We start from the raw sequence: 19,442 nt of genomic DNA, 5'->3' as shown, positions 1-19,442 counted from the left end.
TTTTCCCTACTTGACACGTGAGGTTAAATAACTCATCCAAGGTCACACAGTGAGCAAGTGGTGGAGCCGGGATCAGGCCCAGCCTGCGAGGCTTCAAAGCCCGTGGCTTTAACCCCTCTGCCACCGGTTTCTCTTTGTCGTGCCCTCGCCGCCCTCTTTGTTCCCCAGGGAGAAGGGCTGTTGCAGGCAGGCCTGATGTGCCACAAACCTCCCAGCACATCCTGCCCCTTTGTCCTCTGACATCTGTTTATCATTTCCCTGCTCCGGAGCCGGCTGGGCCCTGCCTCCTGCCTTGCCATGATTCAGATGTCAGGGAGGATGGAAGCCAGAGCCTGGTGTCTGAGCATCTGAACTGGCAGAGAGTAGGACAGCCGGTACGCACTTGCGTTTGTTTTGTCAGCCTTCAGCACGGTGTTTGTCAGAGACGGGGACTCGTGGATGCCACCCAAGCCTCCCCAGGCTTCTTGCCGTGGCCCGCCAGGCAGCCTCTCGCGGTCGCCCCCAGCTCTGGGGAAGGTGACACAGGGGGCACCCTGCTTCTTACCCGCCCCCCTCTCCTCCACTCGCTGATACCACTGCCTCCCCCACCCCCAATTCTGCTGCGAGCCTCCACCGGGATGGAATTCCTCCTTCCCTTTGGAGTAAGAGCAGGAGCAGCTCTGGAAATTTCTAAAGGCAGCATTTCTTCAAAGCATGTTCTCTACAACATTGGCCCTGAGAGATGTCCTGCAAAAAAAACAAAGGAAAAGAAGAAGTTTGGAGAGATGCTTCATGCTCTGCTCTGCTCTCGTGGTTCCCAGTGCATACTGGAGTGATCCAGGCACTGAGAAGGCCTGCAGCATTTCCCAGATGACGCTTTATCCTCGGAGCACTTGCTCTGAATGGGAGAACACACTCCAAGGCTGGAGGGGAAACCAGGCTCAGGCGGGAGACGCAGCGCACACGCCCACCAGCAGGAGACACTCTTCTCTGTGGACCTGTGCAGCCTGGAGTCCCTCCCTCCTGCTGTGTGCGCTGGGCATCTCCTACCCTGTCAGGAAGTCCCTGATTCACTCAGCATCCCCAGAATGGAGTTTTCCTGGAAGTCCTCAGGGCGAGAGCAAAACCAGTGTGGGGAGGCAGGGACAGACTCTGCATAAGCGCATTGCACTTGTGCAGAGCTTCTCCGGACCGCAGCAGCTCCTGTCACTGAAGATGCGTGTGCGAGGCCAGGCAGGCCGACTATGTGGGCGGGGGCGGGGGGAGTCAAGCTTCAGAGGGAGGCTGGCCTCTTCCTACCTTTCAATTCTAGGACACTGGGAATGCGCTCAGGGAAACTCGAGTGGCCCTGGATAGACCCTCCAGGTGCAAACCCCTGTGACGGCCCCCAACACACTTTACACTAAGATGTGCTTACCTGTCTGGTTCCCCAGACGGAGAGCCCACGGACGGGAGCCCACACAAGGTGTTCCATCTGTACACCTGTCCCCGGTGCCCACGTATGTCTGGTCCATGACAGGACTAGATGCAGATTTACTGAATATGCGTTACATTTAGGTCAGTGACTGTTGCATATTGGGTCCCCTGGGAAGCGGGCTCTGAGCAGGAGATTAGTGTGGGATGTTCCTGGGATCCACACCTGTGGAAGAAGGGCAGAAAGCAGGCGTGGGCCGAGGGAGAATCAGGCTGCAATGAAGTCAGGGCAAGCCCTCAGCTGCCCCATGGGAGAGCGCTGAATCTGGCGGCTTTCCACAGCGGTCCTGCGTTTAGGCGTAAGGGCTGGGCCTCTCCACCTTGCCTGCTGGGGTTGGAGGGTGTGACCTTGACAGTGCAACTCTCTTCAGTCAGCTAACTCCTAAAGAGGGCTGACCATGGAACACTCTCAGCTGAAAACCTTCCCAGCAGCTGGAGGAGAAAGTCCTCCTTTCCTGCGGGGGAGACCTGGACACCCAGGACAGATCACGAGAGTCCCATACTGCTGACCCCGCCCCCGGCTTTGCCATCCACTGATCGGGGTCTTCCTTCTCCTCCTGGCCCCTCTGCCCAGGCCAGCTCTCCCCTTCCCTCCTTCAGCTTTACTTAGTGCAGGACAGGGGCTCCTCCAAGGGACAGCCCCCTTGCATGGGGGGCTGGAGCAGGACATGGTCATGCTCCGTGTTCAACCTGGTACTCCAGGACCCTGGAGCAAAGAAGGGCTCCTTGGGCTGTCCCTGCTGGGTCACCCATCTGGGCACCCCTCAGCCATGTGGCATGTGAGACACCGCCGCCAGGTCGTGATCTCTGGGCTGTGGACCTGTTCTGGACAGAGCCCAGCAGCCCTGCCGTGAACCAGGAGGGCCAGCACCCAAGCCCACCGCAGCAGCCATCACTAAAGAGCATCCCTGAGTGGGGGACACATGGGGCTTTGTAGACCGTAGCTCACGTTTCAGGACATGAATAACTGTGTGCATTTCTGTAGGAGCTCATGTCTCCCAGCATCAGTTTCTTCTGTAAATGAGATCGACGAGAGGCACAGAGGAGACACTGGATAACTGTTTGTAGGGCAGATGGAGGAGAGCGTGGTGTGGACCACGCTGCTGGGCGACCCCGGCCGGCGAGTGTCCGACCAGGGCCGGGATCAGAGCGAGCTGACAGCATCGCAGTTAAGAACAAGGGCACAGCCCAGCAGGTCCTCCATCCATCCACTAGCTGGGTGACTTCCACAGTTTGCCACACCTTCTGCTGTTTATTTCCTCTTCGTGAAGCAGGGATGATGGGGCTCAGCTCAAGGGGTGCTGCACCCCGAGGCTGGAATGAGAGTATAAAGAGCGCCATCCACACTCAGCACACGCGTGATTTTGTTCTCACTATTATGCTCAGTCCTGCTTGACTCCATGTCCACACAGCTCTTCGTCGCCCCACACAGCCCGCCCCCTCCCCTCCAGCATGAATATTCTCTGCATCATTTCGTGAATAAACTCATGATCCGGACCTATCAGGGCAGCCTGCTGCTTTTGCCTGGGGTCTGAGCTGGTCCCTCCTGCATCGAGCCCTCAGAGAAGCTAGTGAGGTTCCCAGGAGGAAGAAATGGATTGCTTGGCCAGGGACTTTCCCCTGCTGTTCTCTGAGCTGGCTGGGGGTCCCATTAGTGAACCAGCCCAGCTTTCCCCCAGCAGGAGAGGGCACTGGCATGTAGGATGGCCTGGAGCTGCGGGAGTGCCCAGCTCTTAATGGAAGGGGACGGCAACCCCAAAACGCTGTCCATTAGCAGCCTCTGCTGTGACCCCAGCCACTCCCCGCAGAGTGCATCTCACCATCTCCCAGTGTGCCGTCTTTGCGGATGGCAGACGTTTTCCTGGCCCAGGATTCCTTGTTAGCACTGATGGAAATGCTCATGCCTCAGAAGGACTTGGCTGCAGGGCGCGAGGGGGCTTTCTCAGCAGGCTGGTGAGAAGAAAGGAAGGGGCCTTGAGTGGGCAGTGGCTGGTCTTCCAAAGGGGTAGCTGTTGTTTATACACAGTGGCCCCAGCCAAGGGTGGCCATGCAGTAGCAGGAATCTTCAGCTAGTGGTGATTTGGGGAGTTTGGGGGGGCCACAGCTCCATGGTTTTGGGGTTGGCAGCAGTTGGGAGGAGTCTGTTCGGTTCCACATTGGGCTCCCATCAGCGAGGGAGGTGGAATAAAGACAGCTCTTAGATGGGGTGTGTTTGCGAACTGGAGTATGAGGAATGCTGACACAGGGGCTGGCTGAGGGGCAGGGCTGCAGGCACAGTGCAGAAGTGGGGTAGAATGTGGGTGGTGGGGGACTCTCTTTGCAACCACAGTCCAGGGAAGGGCCCGGTTGTAGTGCCTGGGCAGGCCCACAGGAGTGAGGGAGGGAGGAGGTCACACCCCAGCACAAGGCTTAGGAAAATAGGAAAACAGCAATGAGATTTTTTAGAATCACTAATCGAATGTCATCATTCCACTGCTTAAACCTTCCAGTGATTGCCTGTGCCATGTGCCCTGGCCAGTTCTTCACCCCACCTTGCGTCACCTTCCTCTCCTCCCAATGGTCTAGCTACTGCCGATTCCTCACAATTCCTCTTGAACACTCTAAAAGGCTTTCCCTACCCCAGGCCCTTTGCACATGCTGCTCTATCTGGCAGGAAAGCTCTGACTGCCTTGGGCTTCGGTACCAGCCCCTACCCCGATCTTCTCAAAGTCTTTACTTAAGTATCAACTTCAGGGAAGGACCATCTCTGCCCACCTTAACTAAATTATCCCCACCATCCTAGTATCCTCTACTTTAACATCCTGTTTCGTTTCCTTTAGGCTTCTTATCAGAATTCATAGTTATCTTGTTTATTTGGTAATTCACTTGTTTATTGTCTGTCTCTCCCTCAAGTTGAAAGACTCCAGGAGGGTAGGGACCACCTCTGTCTCTCTCACTTGCCATTATTGCCAGCCCCAGACATTCAGGAAGCTCTCAGTAAGTGTCAGCTGTTATTTCTACTATTTTATTACTGCCGTGGTGGTTGTTACTGTAGGCGCGCAATAAATATCGCCTGAACGTTGAATGAATATCAAGGTTCACTCTAGGCCCCACTAGGCGGGAGGTTGTGACACCAGACGTGCTGCAGGCCCTGGGCGGCAGGAAAGACCTCCCTGCTCGCTTCTGCCCCTGGTCCTTTCTGGGGGCCATCTCGGCGGGGCATGCCAACCCCCGGCCCAGGATCACTCGGGCTCCATCCTACCTCTTGCAGGCTTGCCCAGCTGCTGGAGTCATCCCGGTGTTTCCCCAGCACACATACTATCATCTCTTCACCGTGAACTGTATTTAAAATGTAAATAAAAAAAGGCTTTTAGGAGATTTAACTGTTTCCCTTGGTATTTAAATTATTCAATTATAACTAAAGCTATTAAAATACAGTTAATTAAAATTGTTAGATTGTTTTCCTTTGCACTGATCGCAGCGTTGCCCGACTTCTCCCTCTAGCTGTTGAATTCCTATTAAAAATGATAATGCCTCACTTTATTCATAAATGCAGCAACCTTCCCGCACATTCTTCAAGTGATCTCCTCAGTACCAACCGCGCTGTTTTCTTTTCTTCTAGCAGCGAAGCGGAAATTCTGCTGTAGTCTTTAGAGGTTTAATCAGCAGTAAAAGGACTCAAAATTTAAACATTAGCATTACCGAGTCACAACAAATAATACAAACCCCTGTAAAAAACTGTCTAGTTCTGATGCAACGTAATGTCATTAGAGACCAAAGGAGAACCCGGAGGTTTAATAAAAGGAGGGACCTAAATAAAGGTTTCATAACTCGCAACATAAAGTTACCAGATCCACACGTTAAATATTTTATTTGAAAGGTTTCACGGCATTTCTAGTGGGAATAGATCTGTCGTGGAAGTACGGATGGGTTAGTGCTGCCAGAACAAGAAAAAGAAAAAATGAGGGAAGGAGGAAAGAAGGCTTCTAGGACCAGCTCGCCTCTCGAGTTTGGCGTGTTTAAGATGATGCACCCCCAGAAACTAATCGGTTTTAGTGTTTAAACTCCTGGGCTGTGTGTTCACACAAGGATAATGGCTGTTCCAGGTAATGGTGGGCAAGGTGGCAAAGGCACTTAACTTTTCAGAACGTGGCAGGTGCCACTTCCGGCATTTGGAGTGATTTGTGAGCCGCGTGAGGTGGTGGCAGTGACAAGTCCTAGTTCCCACGTGCACGAGGGGAAGGTGTAGTGCAGAGATGCACTGGATTCCGCTGGGGACTAGCTGACCGGGAACCTTCCGTGCTAAGATGGGGGCTGTGCAACAGCATCCTCCCCTTCAGGAGCTCACAGCCCCCCGAAGCCCCCGTAAACTGCGTACGGGTGCAAGTCCAGACAGTGCTGACCGTGATAAAGCCTTCCTGTGAGGGTGAGGAGGGCGACAAGGGAGGCTTGGTGTTGCGGCCGGCTGAGAAAGTCTCCATCGTCCAAGAGAGGGAGAGCACGTGGGAAGATTCAGGCAGGGAGGCGGGAAGGAGCTGGCAAGTCTGGGACACTGGGACGTTTGTAAGATCTGGAACACGGTCTTGGGTGGGTGTGGAAGGATGGGGTGGGAGAAACTAAATTTAGGAACTTGATCAAGAAGGGCCTCAAAGATCATCCGTAAAGAGTTTTGGCATTTTGTCAACTACTCCGAAAGCTGCCAACAACCGGAGCTCATCAAAGATTATACTGGTCACAGAACTGAACACTGGGGAGGAACTTCGATTGTTAAGCAAACAAATCTGAGGGTTAGGACCTGATGCATCCTACGTACTGAAGACCTACGGAGAAGCTCCAGCATGGGCTGCTGAGCGAGTGGACACCCTGTCCGAAGGGTGGTCTCTGCCAGTCGGAGCCACGGGGCCCATACCTTGGTCTGCAAGTGCCCTGGGCCCTCACGTGGCCCTCCAGTCTTCATCCTGGGCCCATCCACTTGCGCGTTCTCTGTTGGGGACTTGAGTGTTCACCTCTAAGCTGCAGGGTCAGTCCCTGAGCTTCCCAGGCTCACTGCATATGCCTCTTCACCCAGAAGCGCACAGTGCCCCAGAGAAGCAGGAAAGGGAACGGCAGGGTGATAACATCCACACTGCTGGTCATTAGGAAAATGCCAGTGAAAAGCACAATGAGACATCACTGCAAGTCCATTGGAAGGGCTCTAATGAAAAAGACTGGAAATGCCAAGTCAGTCCATGGAGAAACTGGAACCCTCTCACGCTTCTGGGGGTAGAGCCACTTTGGAAAGCCACTTTGGGCAGTTCCTTAAACAGTTAACACATACCTACCATATGATCTAGGCATTCTGCTGAAGTGAAAGCGACGTCCACACAAAAACCTGTACGCAAAGCATGGAAGCTTGATTCATGACTGCCAAAAACTGGAAACAACCCGAGTGTCCATCAACATGGGAATGTATAAACCAACTGTAGTATATTCATCAGATGAAATACTACTCAGCCCTAAAAAGGAATGAACTATCAATGCATGCTATAACATGGATGAATCTCAAAGCAAATATGAGTGAGAGAAGCCAGGCAAAAAAGAGTACATACTACTACTACTATTTATATAAAATTCTAGGAAATGCAAACCAACCTATAGTAAACTGTTCCCTGGGGCTGCTGGGGCTGAGAAGGGCTGGTAGGGAATTGTAACAAAGGAACAGGAGGGGGCTTTTCAGGGTGATGGGTATGTTCATTTTCTTGGTGGTGGTGATGGCGTCATGGGTGTATACGTATGTCAAGCTTATCAGTGCACTTTAAATGCAGGCAATTCATCATGTGGAAAGTATACCTCAATAGAGCAGCCTTTAACAAAATTTAAAAAGCCAGGACTTTGGAGTTTTCTGTTTTACAATTTTAATTTTGACATAGCTTTAAATGCATAGAGTGGCAAGAAGAGTCCAGCATCCCCTGCACATCCTTCCCCAGGTTCTCCAGTTGCCACATTTGTCTCAGTCATTTTATTATTCTCTCTCTCTCTCTCCCTCCCCACCCCACCCCCATCTATTTAAGATGGGGACACTGGGGACACTGTTCCCTATTATTCTTAAACACTAAGTGTGTATTTCTTAGGAACAAAAACTTCTCCTACATTTCCGTAGTATAGTTATGAAAATCAGGAGATTTAACATCCATACAAAACTATTTTCTGATCTGGATTCCATATTCAGATGTCACCAGTTGTCCCCATAACATCCTTTATAGCTATTTTTCCTGCCCCCCAGGATCCTCTCCGTACTACGTTTGGCCACCGCGTGTCTAGCCCCCTCTGACTGAGCTCAAATCCTGACTCCATCACTTACGTATCCTGTGACCCTGGGCGTTCACACCTGTGGTCTCTGAGCTGTACAACTCAACCCCGACGCCTACTCCTGGGGCCTGAGGGAGAGAGAATGAGAGGACTTCTGGACTGTGTCTTCACCACAGGGCTGCACACAGGAAGCATTCAGGGAGTAGGATTACAGTAAAACAGCCCAACGCACTAGAGCCATCGTCGCAGACCCTCTGCAAACGCCCAGGGCATACAGGCTGACCCCCAGCTGGGCCAGGGCCCTGGCAGCCCTCTCCTCCTGCCCAGCCTCTCCCTGCCCACCCCTTCCATCACCAGCTGCTGTCACACCGACCCAGAGCACTGAACTCTTCTGAGCAGTGCATCCTCCAGTGAGGGAGGCAAGCGGGTTGCAGTGTTGACTTTTCAAAAGCTTCTGTTGATGACACTTTCCTTCTTACATCTGAAAAAAGTGCCTCTTCCCTTTCCTCTCCCTATTGCATATTATTCAGTTCTGTAGGAAGCTCAGTCTCAGCAGTGAAGGTGCCACCAACCTATCTCCAGTCATCTGTCCTGCCCTCCTGGAGCCTCCCTACACAGATGGGAACACATGGCCGGCCTCCCTGGCCGCAGCTGAAGGAGCAGGGCGGAGGGCCGCTGCCTGTGAGGTGGCCTGGGGTGAAAGCTTTGCCCTTTGGAGATCATGTGGTGAGCTAAACCACCAGATCACCTCTCTTGGATACTTTGAATATAGTCAGAGAGTTGGCTGGTCGGTATATGTAAAACATGGAAAGACCAACAAGCAGACAGACGCAGCTCAGGCTGCAGAGAGCCTCCAGCGAAGCAAAGCCCCCGCGTGCGGGCCTGAGATGGAGGCACACAGAGGAGGGGGAATTGGTGGGCTGGTGGCAGCTGGAAGTCAGAGCAGAGAGACCGAGGGGCTGAGAGCTGCCAGGGTGAGAAGGAGAGTGGGGAACCCACACATGATGGTAAGGACCAAGGGCCCCCTGACCTGCTGGTCCCTTATGGCCTTTGTGGGCTTCCCCTGTATTCTTACACTGTACAGTTGTATTCACTTCCTAGGGCTGCCTAGGTAACAAATGACAACAGTCGGGTGGCTTGAAGTAAGAGAACTTTATTCTCTGACAGTTCTAGAGGCCAGAAGTGTCAGCAGGATTGGTTCCTTCTGGAAGCTCTGAGAGAAAATCCATTCTAGGTCCCTCTCCTAGCTTCTGTGATTGTCAGCAATCCCTGGCATCCTCTGGCTTATGGACCCTCACTCCAACCTCTGTCTTTGTCTTCGCGGGAATCTTCACAAGGCCTTCTCTCATGTGTCTGTGCGTCTTCTCCTTTCTGTCTCTGGTAGGGACACTTGCCACTGGATCGAGGGTCCACCCTCCTCCAGGATAAGCTCGTCTCAAGATTCTTCCAATAATTACGTCTGCCAAGATCCTTATTCCAAGTAATGTCCCAGCTTGTGGGACTACAGATTCTGGTCTTCACTATGGCTCCCTGGATCCTTACTGTAAAACTTGAAACCTTTGCGAACCTCATGCTCTGGAAGAATTGGTGAATCTCCTGGGAGGGAAGAGTCATGGGTTTTTCCATGAATCAAAGTGTCTCCGGTGATCTGTGAGCCTCATTCTTCCAGGCCTTCGCTTTCCAATGGCCCTGCTGGTCCAAGGCTCTTGGGCAGCTGGTGGAGAAAACATGAGGAAGGAAGTGAGGGCTTTGCAGAGGAAAGACAGGTGTAGCCCTAGAAACAGAGGTGGTTAGTGCGCTGTAGATGGTGCAGAGATGCCAGAGCAGGCAGAGGGGCAGGGAGGGGTCATGACGGGAGAGGGACACCAACTGGGCTGCTTCCCAGACAAGTGGCATTCGACCCATCTGACCACTCTGAGCCTCAGTGTTCTCACCTGTAAACTCGATTTCACCAGTGCCAGTTGAGTCCCTACAAGGTGCCAGAACCACGCTGGGTGGAGGGCATAAGGCAGTGAGGGGGCATGACTCGTAGGCCCGACGAGCTCCCAACGTGGTGGAGGAGGCTGGTGCAGGAAGGACCCAGGAGACTCTCAGGTGGTGAGAAATGCAACAGCCTTCGGTATAAGCCCTCTGGTAACACTGGCAGCCAGGTGGGCAGGGGACCCCTGAAGTGGGTGATGCTGAGCTGGTGTTAAAGAAGCATAAGAGCCGGTCAGCAGGATGAGAGAGGCCAGAGGTCCAGCCTGAGCTCATGACCAAGCAGAGGCACGGCCCCTGGAAGAACTTGGTGTATTCAGAAATCACAGCATCACCTCCAAAGACTGGACGGTGGGGCTATGGTGGAAACTCCAAGGAAAGGGGCTTGTAGAGAGAGGGCGCAGTCCCTGAATGCACGGGAGTTGAGACTTCAGTCTATAGCTTGTGGGGCTGTTGGAGGCTATGACACCAACCGCAGGATGAAAAAATTTGCGGTACAAAAAGATCATTCAGACAGCAAGAGCGGACGAGAGGGCACGGGCTGGGAGCACGAGACCATGAGAGGCTATTGCAATATCCCCAAGAGATATACAAAGGGCAGTGGCGGAGCAACGGAGAAGAAGGAACGGACGCGAGAGGCATTTGAGGGGCCGCACGCGCAGGGCTTGGTGACCTCACATCAGCCTGCTTCTCGAGCCTGTCTGCAGGTCACGGGAGATAATGGATGCAACACACTCTGAAGACTGCAGAGCACATCGTCAGGGTGCTGCGGCGGGTTTCTGCTGGATGCTGGAGGCTTTCATGAAGTGAAGCCTCTCTCCTCCTCCCTGGCTCATCTCTGATGATGCTTTCTTTTGCCTGTAAGCAAGGGGGAGGGGGGGCGGGTGAAAAACAGAGACATTAAGTGCCAAAGCTTATGTTAATATAGCATTAAGGTTGAAAATGTAATCTCCTAGGAGTCAGGAAATTCTGAACCCGGGGTTTCCATGGTAACCCAGCCACACTGCTCCTCTGTCCATTCGGGCCCTGTTTTCCTTGTTAAATATGATCCCGTCGTATATTATATTTTATCGAGCTAAATGTGTTACCCACAGCATGCAGAGCCCCAGTCAGCAGCAGTGCGGAGCTGCAGGAAATGTGGTGTGTGTGTGTGTGTGTGTGTGAGAGAGAGAGAGAGAGAGAGAGAGAGAGAGAGAGTGTGTGGTGTGTGTGTGGCAGGGGTGGACCTTCCGAATTCACCTGATATAACACAGCCACATCTTAGGTCCCTGTATCTAATAAATGGAATGTAATTCTATTAAGAGCAGCTCCTGTGAAAATAAATTGAGCAACAGGGCTGCAGCCCTGTGCTCTGAGGGGGGTCTATCAGGGTGCCCACTCCTCCTGGAGGGACCCAGCCGGGGTCTCACAGCCTTTTCTCAGCACCCTCTCAGCCCCAGGAGCAGGGGCCACACTCCACCCCGGGATCCCTCCTGGACTGAGTTCTGAGGAGGTGGATTGGAATTACCTGGTCCAGTGGTTCTTCACCCGCGCCAGCCAACTGAAGCTCATCTGTCACTGTTCGTTAGCATCCCAGGGTGCACCAGGCTCCGCAAACAGATGCAGAAAGGAAATTCGATTCTCCTCCAAACCCTCTCTCCCACTAAGGCAGCACAATGGACAAAAGCCTTCCTTGGTGGCAGCAGAGATATTAGGAAGGAGGAGGGAAATGGCTTGTCAGGGAGGACAGCTCAGTGGTGGAATGTGTGACAGAGAAACATCTGTAGGTTAATGTGGTGGAAAGACCATGGAATGTTAGAATCAGGCTGCCTGGGACTCGGCTATCTCCCAGCCATGTGGTCTTCAGCAAGTCTCTTTATTTCCCTTTGTCTTAGTTTTTTCATCTGCAAAACTGGGATAAAATTACCATTAACCTCACACAGGCTTGTTGAAGGATTAAATGGGATAATTGATGCAAAATCTCACTGTAAACGTCTAAATCCCTACACAAATGTTACTCTTACAGGGAGCTCTAGAAAACCACGCTGGATTCTAGACTTATGGGTTCCAGAATTAAAGGATAGATCTAGAGGAGAAGTTGGCAAATTTTTTTCCATAAGGGCTCAGATGGTAAATATTTTAGGCTTTGAGGGCCGTGCTGTGACTAGTCAACTCTGCCACTGTTGCTCAAAAGCAGCCAGTGATAATACATAAATGAATGACCGTGGCTGTGTGCCAATAAAACTTTATTAACAAAAACAGGAAGTAAGCTGGAATTGGCCTATAAGCTGTGGTTTGCCAGCCCCTGGCCTAATACTGCCTTTGTAGAAAGCTGTTTTCTTTTTTTGAATGCTGCTTTTCTGCTTAGAATTTAAATCTGCTTCCTCTCCATCCTCCACCCCTTGCCCTGCCCACCTCCCACCCACTCAAACACATACCTACTTCTTTATCTGGACAACTTGTAAATCTTCTAGCGTCAGTAGAGTCCCCTCCTCCAAAAGCAAATAGCAATAATCCCTTGGCCTTTGTCTGCTTCCCTCATAGCCTGTGAGATCCTTAGGGCAGCCAACTCTGTCACCCCAGGCCCTAGGTCCTGGTAGAAGTTCAGTGGATCTTTGCAGAATGGATATAAGGAAAAACACAGCATCCAAGGGAACTGGGACATTGCCGTTCTCTCACGAGGTCTGTGAACTGGGGTCGTTTCAGAACTCTTAGGTCTGGCATCTTTCATCAGGAGCTGCTCCATCAGAGCTTCTAGAACAATCAGAAGGCAGAATCACCTTGGCAGACCCAGGTCAACATACGCGCCTACCTCATGAGCCAAGGGGCTAACGTTCTCTCTTTGGAGGCATGCTGGAGCCCTGGGAAGCAGGCCGGATGAGCAGGAGGGGTCAGTGCGGAGGGTCTGGCTCTGAGGTCGTGACAGTGTAGTAGCTACTCACTCTGCCCTCAGGGAGCCTCTGCCTCCACTAGCCTGGACAAGTGACATGACGTGGAAGCTTCCAGAAGTGCAGCAGCCCTTTCAGAGTTCACATTTGCAAGCCTTCCTCCTCCTCCCCCTCCTGGGCAGAGCACACAGGCAGAATGGAGTTGTGTAACTCACCTCTGAGTCACACTTCCCCCTGCACAGTATTTGCTTTCTGCCTGACAAAGCCCAGTTTCCCCAGGACAGCCAGACAGGCTGCTATTGTTCCAAAGTCAGGGCCCGGTGGTGGGCTCTTCTGCCCCCAATACACCAGCTAAGACATCATTTTTCATTGCCACGTTGGGGGAGTAGACATGTGGGTGGGTGAGCATACAGGGTGGGAGTTCACGGGTACATGCAGTGTTCATGCATGCGTTCACACATGGCGTCCATGTGTCCTCAACAGTTTTGTGTGCTGCATAGGTGTGTGACCGGGGCCCATGTGCCTACGTGTGAGCATTTAGGCATATGCTTTCTTGTATATGCGAGGCTGTGTTGTTCCGACACGTGCCTGGGAATGTCTGCTGGTCAGGCATGTGCGTTTGTCTGGCTCTGTGCATGTCTTTAATTTAGGACTCTGCTTCTCCTGGAAGAAACGATCAGTTACGTCCTCTGGCCTCAGCAGATGAATATTTTATTACCTTGCTTTTGCCATGGCATTAGGCAGTTTTCCTGGGAAAAGCCAGAGCATGACACACTTCAGGGAGGTGGAGATGTGGACTCTGATATTGGAGCACCAGCAAGGAAATCACCCCCTCCTCCTGAGACGAAGCCCCAGGAGGGCTCACAGATGCTGCCTGCTAGTGTCATTAGGAACTGATGAGTCAGCCGCTTTTCCCCTGTCCCTTGACGGCGTTCTCTCTAAATACAAAGCCGGCACACCCATTTCACAGGAGGCGTGGGAGAACCCCCTCCTGCCCCTCCTGAAGCTAGCCTAAAGCAGTTTCATTTTTTCCCACCTACCTGGTCCTCCCTTGGAGGAAGGTGCTTATGTCCTCGGAGCCGAAGGTCACTGTATGATCCAGACGGCCAGCAGAAGGTCCTGACTTCTCCCACACTTTGGCATGGGGGTGAGGCAGCCACGTTGAGGAAAAGCCAGGCGACACTGGAGCCAGGAGGCCATGGAGACAGCATCTCCCAGCCACAGGGCCCTCCCAGTCCCCAGCCATGGAGTGACCCAGCCACACATTTCTCTGTAGCTGGGCTGCCAGGAGCAGTCCCTAAGACGAGGATTTGGGTGCACGTAGTTTATCTGGGAAGTGACCCCAACCTAGGAGCACGGTGGGAACACAGGGAACAAGAGAGTAAATACAGACAAGCAAATTAAGCTCGTATTAATGCAGAGGTATCTAGCTCATTCCCCCGGGGGCCGTCTGTGAGGCCGAGGGACTGAGGCATATGCCCACCAACTCTTACCTCACCAGTCCAGGCTTGGCTGCCCCATAGGCAAAACTAGCACCCTCTGCTGTAGAGCCTGGGCAGGCCAGGGGCGTAGGACTCTGCTGTTCCCCGGAGGGGCAAGCAGCCCGGCCCACATCTCTAGGTGGCAGGTGCTAACCCAGGCCCCCGGACCTCTCTCGGTTGCCCTCTGCGTCCTCCCTGGTCCTCGGCTGGTGGTGGAAGCTCTCCAGGCTGCCCTCTCCAGAAGGGAGCAGGGATTCCCCACTGGGCCTGTGTGGGGCAGGGAACGCTCGACCCCCGCTGGCTGTGAGTACCCCATGGAAGCTCTGGGAGCCAGACATTCTGGAGCTCCTGCTCTGTGTCAGGCCTGTACTTAGCACACATTATTTTATGTAATCTCCACAGCGATGCGATAAATTAGGCACAACTACCTGTGTTATACAGAGAAAGAAACTGAGGTTCTGAGACGCCCTCTCACTTCAGGTCACTCTGCCCAGAAGGGACAGAGATTTGTCCGGGCCGGTGCCAGTGGAGTGGGTCTTAACACATTTGCATCTACTTCCTACTGGTCTGTGAGCTCCTGGAGGGCAGGGCCTGACCCATTCCCTCCAAGCTCCTCCAGAGCCTGGAGCCTTGTCCCCTGTGGGTGGTTATTAACCGGAGGCCCTTTCATCTCTTTGATTATCTATCTACCCAATCAGGAGTCACTGTGCCTTGGCCAACGTCCGGTGGAAGGGCCTGTGAGCAGCTCCAGCCTCGGGCTTCGAGCCAGCCGCAGTGGCCTTCCACACCGCTCCAACCAAAGAGCTGAGTGTGGGTCTGCCCCGGTGGAAACAGGCAGGCAGTAGCGTCACATGGACTTGGGTTTAAAATTCACTCCCCCATGACCCAGCTGTGCGGTCCTAAGCAGGTTGCCTAGCGTCTCTGCACCTCTGTGTGCTCCAGTGGCGGATTCGGCCTCCCACACAGCATGCTATGAGGCTCGAATTCGAGAGAAGCATGTCAGACCCCTAGGTTGACTTTCAGGAAGCTCTTAGTAGAGCTTATGGGTTCCACCCCGACCAGAATGTGAGCTTTCTCAGGGCAAGGAAAGGGGTTTATTTGTCTCTGTCTTGGCCACACCCATCCCAGGACCTAGCCCCGCGTGGACGCGTGGTAAGTGGCGGTGCCGTTGAGCTGTCCTCAGTTCAGTGGTGTTTATAAGGACTTGCCCTAACGCACAGGCTTCAACCAGAGGACGGACAACTGAGTGTTTTGCAGCCAGGACTCCAGCCTGTGTGTGCAGCTCTTTGAAAGCATAGTGGTTCCCTTCTTCCCGTTTGTTTTCCTTTGGCCGCCCTCCTCCGTTCCACACCTGCAGTCAAAGGCTGCCAGGGCCAAGTCCCCAGGCTGCGCTGAGTGAGAGCTCAGGGCAGGGGGAAGAGCTGGAGGGCCTGCAGACGTAAGAGTGAGGCAGGCCAGCTGTCAGGATGTTAGGCTTGTCTCCAGCTCCCTGGCCCCTGCAGGGCCACACCCTGCCACCCAGCCCTGACCTCTCTTGCTAGCCTAGCTCTGCTGGGGTGGTGGTACCATCTTCCAGCTGCCAGAACCCCGAGCTGGGGCCTCCATGGCAGCCTGTGCCTCCTCCTCCCCTCACATTGCTTTCTTCCTGACCCATCTCCCAAGTGTGTCCAGGGCTGGTCCCTCAGCCACCCTTCGCTCCTCTCCTTCCCCGTCCTCTGTGTTTGGAGATGCTCACCCCTGCTCTAAGTGTTTCTGGTGCCACAATGCTTTTCTCTTTGACCTTTCCCCTTTGATAAAATCCTTGTTTCTAGCTTCCCTCTGTACCTTCCTGACTGTGGATGGTGGTGCCGCACTGATGAGTCTGGCTCATCCGTGGGCTGTGGAGAAATTCCCACGTGGTACACACCATCCGTACATCAGGACCCTTCCTGCCAAGTGATTGCTCCGTGTGCGGCCAGATCTCCGCTTGTTTCCTTGCTGCTTCTCCCAGCGCAGGATGCCTCTTTCTCCTCCACCACATCTGGGTGGATTGGGGAGCCGCTGAGCCCAGTTCTGCCCCGTTCACCCACTCCTCCTACAGCTGGGGGCTCACGTGCCAAGCCTGGCACTGGCGGCAGGCGCCACGGAGGGCAGACGACTAGCTAGGGGATGAAAACCTCTATTCAGGACAATATCAAATCCCTGGCTCCGGACAGAGAGACAGGTTTGCTCCCGGTCCGAGACATCGCCTGCAAAGCGAAAGCCGATACCAAGAGAGGAGCGTCTCGTTAATACGGGCTCTGTTCTTTTCACCTGGCAGGCCAAGCACAGCGGCTCACTTGTGCCTCTGAAATCCTAACTGGCTCCTGGCTGGGAGCTTTGGGAACTGCTTGGGAGACGTTAGGCAGAGTGTGCCAGGTGTACACCCAGCCAAGTCCCAATTCAGCCAGGGCAGGGACTAGAGAGAAAGACCCCTGGACGGCAGACCACACGCGCGCCATGCGGTCACTGTCAGGACGAGGCTGGAGCCGCATGCTCCAACCTCCCCAGTGTCCTTCAATTGCCTTTTCTTCCCCCCAGACTCCTTTCCAAGCGTGTGCCATAAGGTGGGTAGAAAGGAATCATACAATATGGGTATGGAGGGCCATGAGTAATTCTTTCACTCTGTTTCTCAACTTTTTAGGGTCAAAAACCTCTCATAAACCTTGAATGCCATAGTCACTCTCCCGAAAAAAATGTACACCCCCAAATTGAGCATATAATTACATGGTATTCACAGACCCCAAAAGCCCCCCCTTGGCTAGCTCCATGGGGTCCATGTTAAGAATATTTTCCAATGTCTCCTTCAACGGTTGGGAGAACGAAGGCCAAATAGGGCGACCTCACTTTCCCAGGAAAACAGCATGCTGCTGGCAGAGACTTGATCATATTTAAATTTTATTTGGTTAAAAATAAGTATGACAATTCACAGAATGTATTTTTCAAATAAGAAATATCAAACTAAGACAAGCCAGTGGGCTTGCACAGCATCACTAGCTTTTCTTCCATAGATCCCTTCTCTCCATCCTCCACAGTGGAAGAAGTTTTAGATGGGCACATGGAAGTCTACAATTCCCAGCATCCCTTACAACTGTATGGTCTTGCCTCTAAGTTTGGCCAATGGCATGTTATCAGATTTCTAAGTCATATCTTTGAAAAGAACGGGTGCACCCCCTTCCTCCTTTCCCTTATCCCACCGGTTGGAATGCAGATGTGTCAGAGGGAGTTGGAGCAGCCATTCTGGGCCACATGATCACGGCTGGGTATCAAAGATGGCAGAGAAACGAGATAGAAGGAGTCTGGGTCTCTGACTATTGTGGAATCACCATAGCAGTCTGGGACTGCCTACCCGGTCTTTTATCTTCTTTCAGCCACTGATTTGAGTTTCTCTGCCATAGCATTAGAATCCAAATTTTAACTTACAATCTAAGAGACCAGAACATCCCTAGATCCCACTTCCCACCTCATCCCAGTGGTCCCCAAGTCCCATCAGCAATGAGCATCACTATCTCTCTTTCCTCTTCTTCTCCACCCATTGCCACTACTCTACTCTAGGCCATCTCCCTCTTGCCTCTGAACCACTCCAGGGATCCCCTGGTTGGTAACTGCGTTATAGCCGTTCTGCCATCCAGTCCAAAGCACCTTTCCTGAAATGGACACCCAGACCGGACGCTCTACTCTTCAGCCCTTCAATGGCTCCTTGTTCCAGCAGAGTGAACCTCACCCCCCCGCAGTCTGGCCCCTCAGCCTGCCTCACCAGCCCCAACTATTGCGACTTCCTTTACGTACCCTCTGCTCCCAAAACATGGAATTGCTTGCCCTTTTCCAAGCACCCTGCAGCCTCAAAAGCCTTTCCACCATCTCCTGGACAGCCTGGTGTGTTCATCCTTCAAGGCTGACCTCCTTGGCCAGCCCACCCAGCACCTCCTCCTGCGCGCCCCCCGCTACCCTGTCCACAACTCCAATACAGCCTGTAACCGTGTCATTGTTATTGTCCGTCCCCCGTGCATGACTTTCACTGCCAGAGAACTAGAATGGCTCCCCTAGGTGCCCACCACACAGCGGGAATAGAGGCTCTGCTCAAGAAAGCTGTTGAATAGAAATGTATTTGCTGGAATAAGAGCTAGAGCTCAGCTTCCTTGACGCCTCTCTCAGGGCCCAGTCTGCTTTGTGGGGCTCTATCACCCTAGTGAGGAATTTACTCCTTCCTTCCTGCCCTCTTTCCCTCCTTTATTTCCTCTTTCTGTGAGCATAACCCCAGTGCCCCCGTGATGCTGGTAGAAAGAGCAGAAGAACTGCTGAGTATTTGTAGAGTTCATGAACACATGCATTTAGTGAGTGAGTATTTTATTTTACATTTTTGCTGGTCTCTGTGCTGGGCACTGTGAACACAGATGTGGAGAAGGCCCCGACGTGCCCTCAAGGCCTTCCCAGCCTGAGAGCTCAGAGGAAGCCCCAGCTGTGGAGGAAGTGGAGGCATCAGCTCCCCAGCACCTCATGGGTGGGTCTCTGTAACATTTACTTTTGCCTGAGAGATGCAACAGGACTCGAGGAACTGGTCTTTCCCGATCCCATGGGTGGGCTGGAAGAGGTGAGAGGTGGAGTGATCCGAGCCTTCTGGCAATGTGATGAAGTCATTTGCAGAAAGACAGGTTTGTTCTGACTCGAGTGTTTTTCCACATGACTTCATCCCCCAGCAGGCTATGCTTGGGCCTTAGTTTGCGATGGGCCCCAGCCCCAGCTACCTGGAGAGAATGGCCCCGATCCCTTTTCTGGGCAGCTGTGCCAGGACAAGCTGAGTCGCCTGCCGCCCTGTGAATGGCCCAATCGTGGGCAGCACCCACCATGGCAGGAAGAGGCTACAAGGAGCCTGAACTAAGTACTGCAGGGGCTCCAATAAGTGGGCGCTCAACCCTGTAGTCAGGATGGGGTGAAAACTTCTCAAAAAGGGACTCTTGAGTTGGGTCTTAAAAGATGAGAAGCAGTTTTCAAAACAAAACCAGAGGAAAGAGCATTCCAGGCAGGGGGATAAAAGAGGCTGACTCAGACATCTATTAAAATGCATCCAGGAGCTGGAGGAATCAGGCTTCTGGACTTTAGACTATACTACAAAGCTACAGTAATCAAGAGAGTATGGTACTGGCATAAAAACAGAAATATAGATCAATGGAACAGGATAGAAAGCCCAGAGATAAACCCACGTACATATGGTCACCTTATCTTTGATAAAGGAGGCAGGAATATACAATGGAGAAAAGACAGCCTCTTCAACAAGTGGTGCTGGGAAAACTGGACAGCTACATGTAAAAGAATGAAATTAGAACACTCCCTAACACCATCCACAAAAATAAACTCAAAATGGATTAAAGACCTAAACGTA

The 19,442-nt window shown here is 52.7% G+C and overlaps 1 long non-coding RNA gene across 1 annotated transcript; it reads right to left on the bottom strand.

The window, feature by feature from the left end:
• Nucleotides 1-8,438: 8,438 nt before the first annotated feature.
• On the bottom strand, nucleotides 8,439-19,219 carry LOC113632547 (uncharacterized). The gene is made up of 3 exons (XR_003437859.1): nucleotides 11,204-19,219; nucleotides 9,654-10,554; nucleotides 8,439-9,433 (listed from the first exon to the last, which is right to left on the bottom strand). It is a non-coding gene; the product is annotated as an uncharacterized LOC113632547 (long non-coding RNA).
• Nucleotides 19,220-19,442: the final 223 nt, after the last annotated feature.

This window comes from Aethalodelphis obliquidens, unplaced genomic scaffold, assembly GCF_003676395.1.
Source record: "Aethalodelphis obliquidens isolate GAN/ISIS:26980383/991018 unplaced genomic scaffold, ASM367639v1 scaffold37, whole genome shotgun sequence".
Taxonomy (NCBI): Eukaryota; Metazoa; Chordata; class Mammalia; order Artiodactyla; family Delphinidae; genus Aethalodelphis; species Aethalodelphis obliquidens.
Note: the sequence above shows the minus strand (reverse complement) of the source record. Positions and strands in the feature narration are given on the sequence as shown.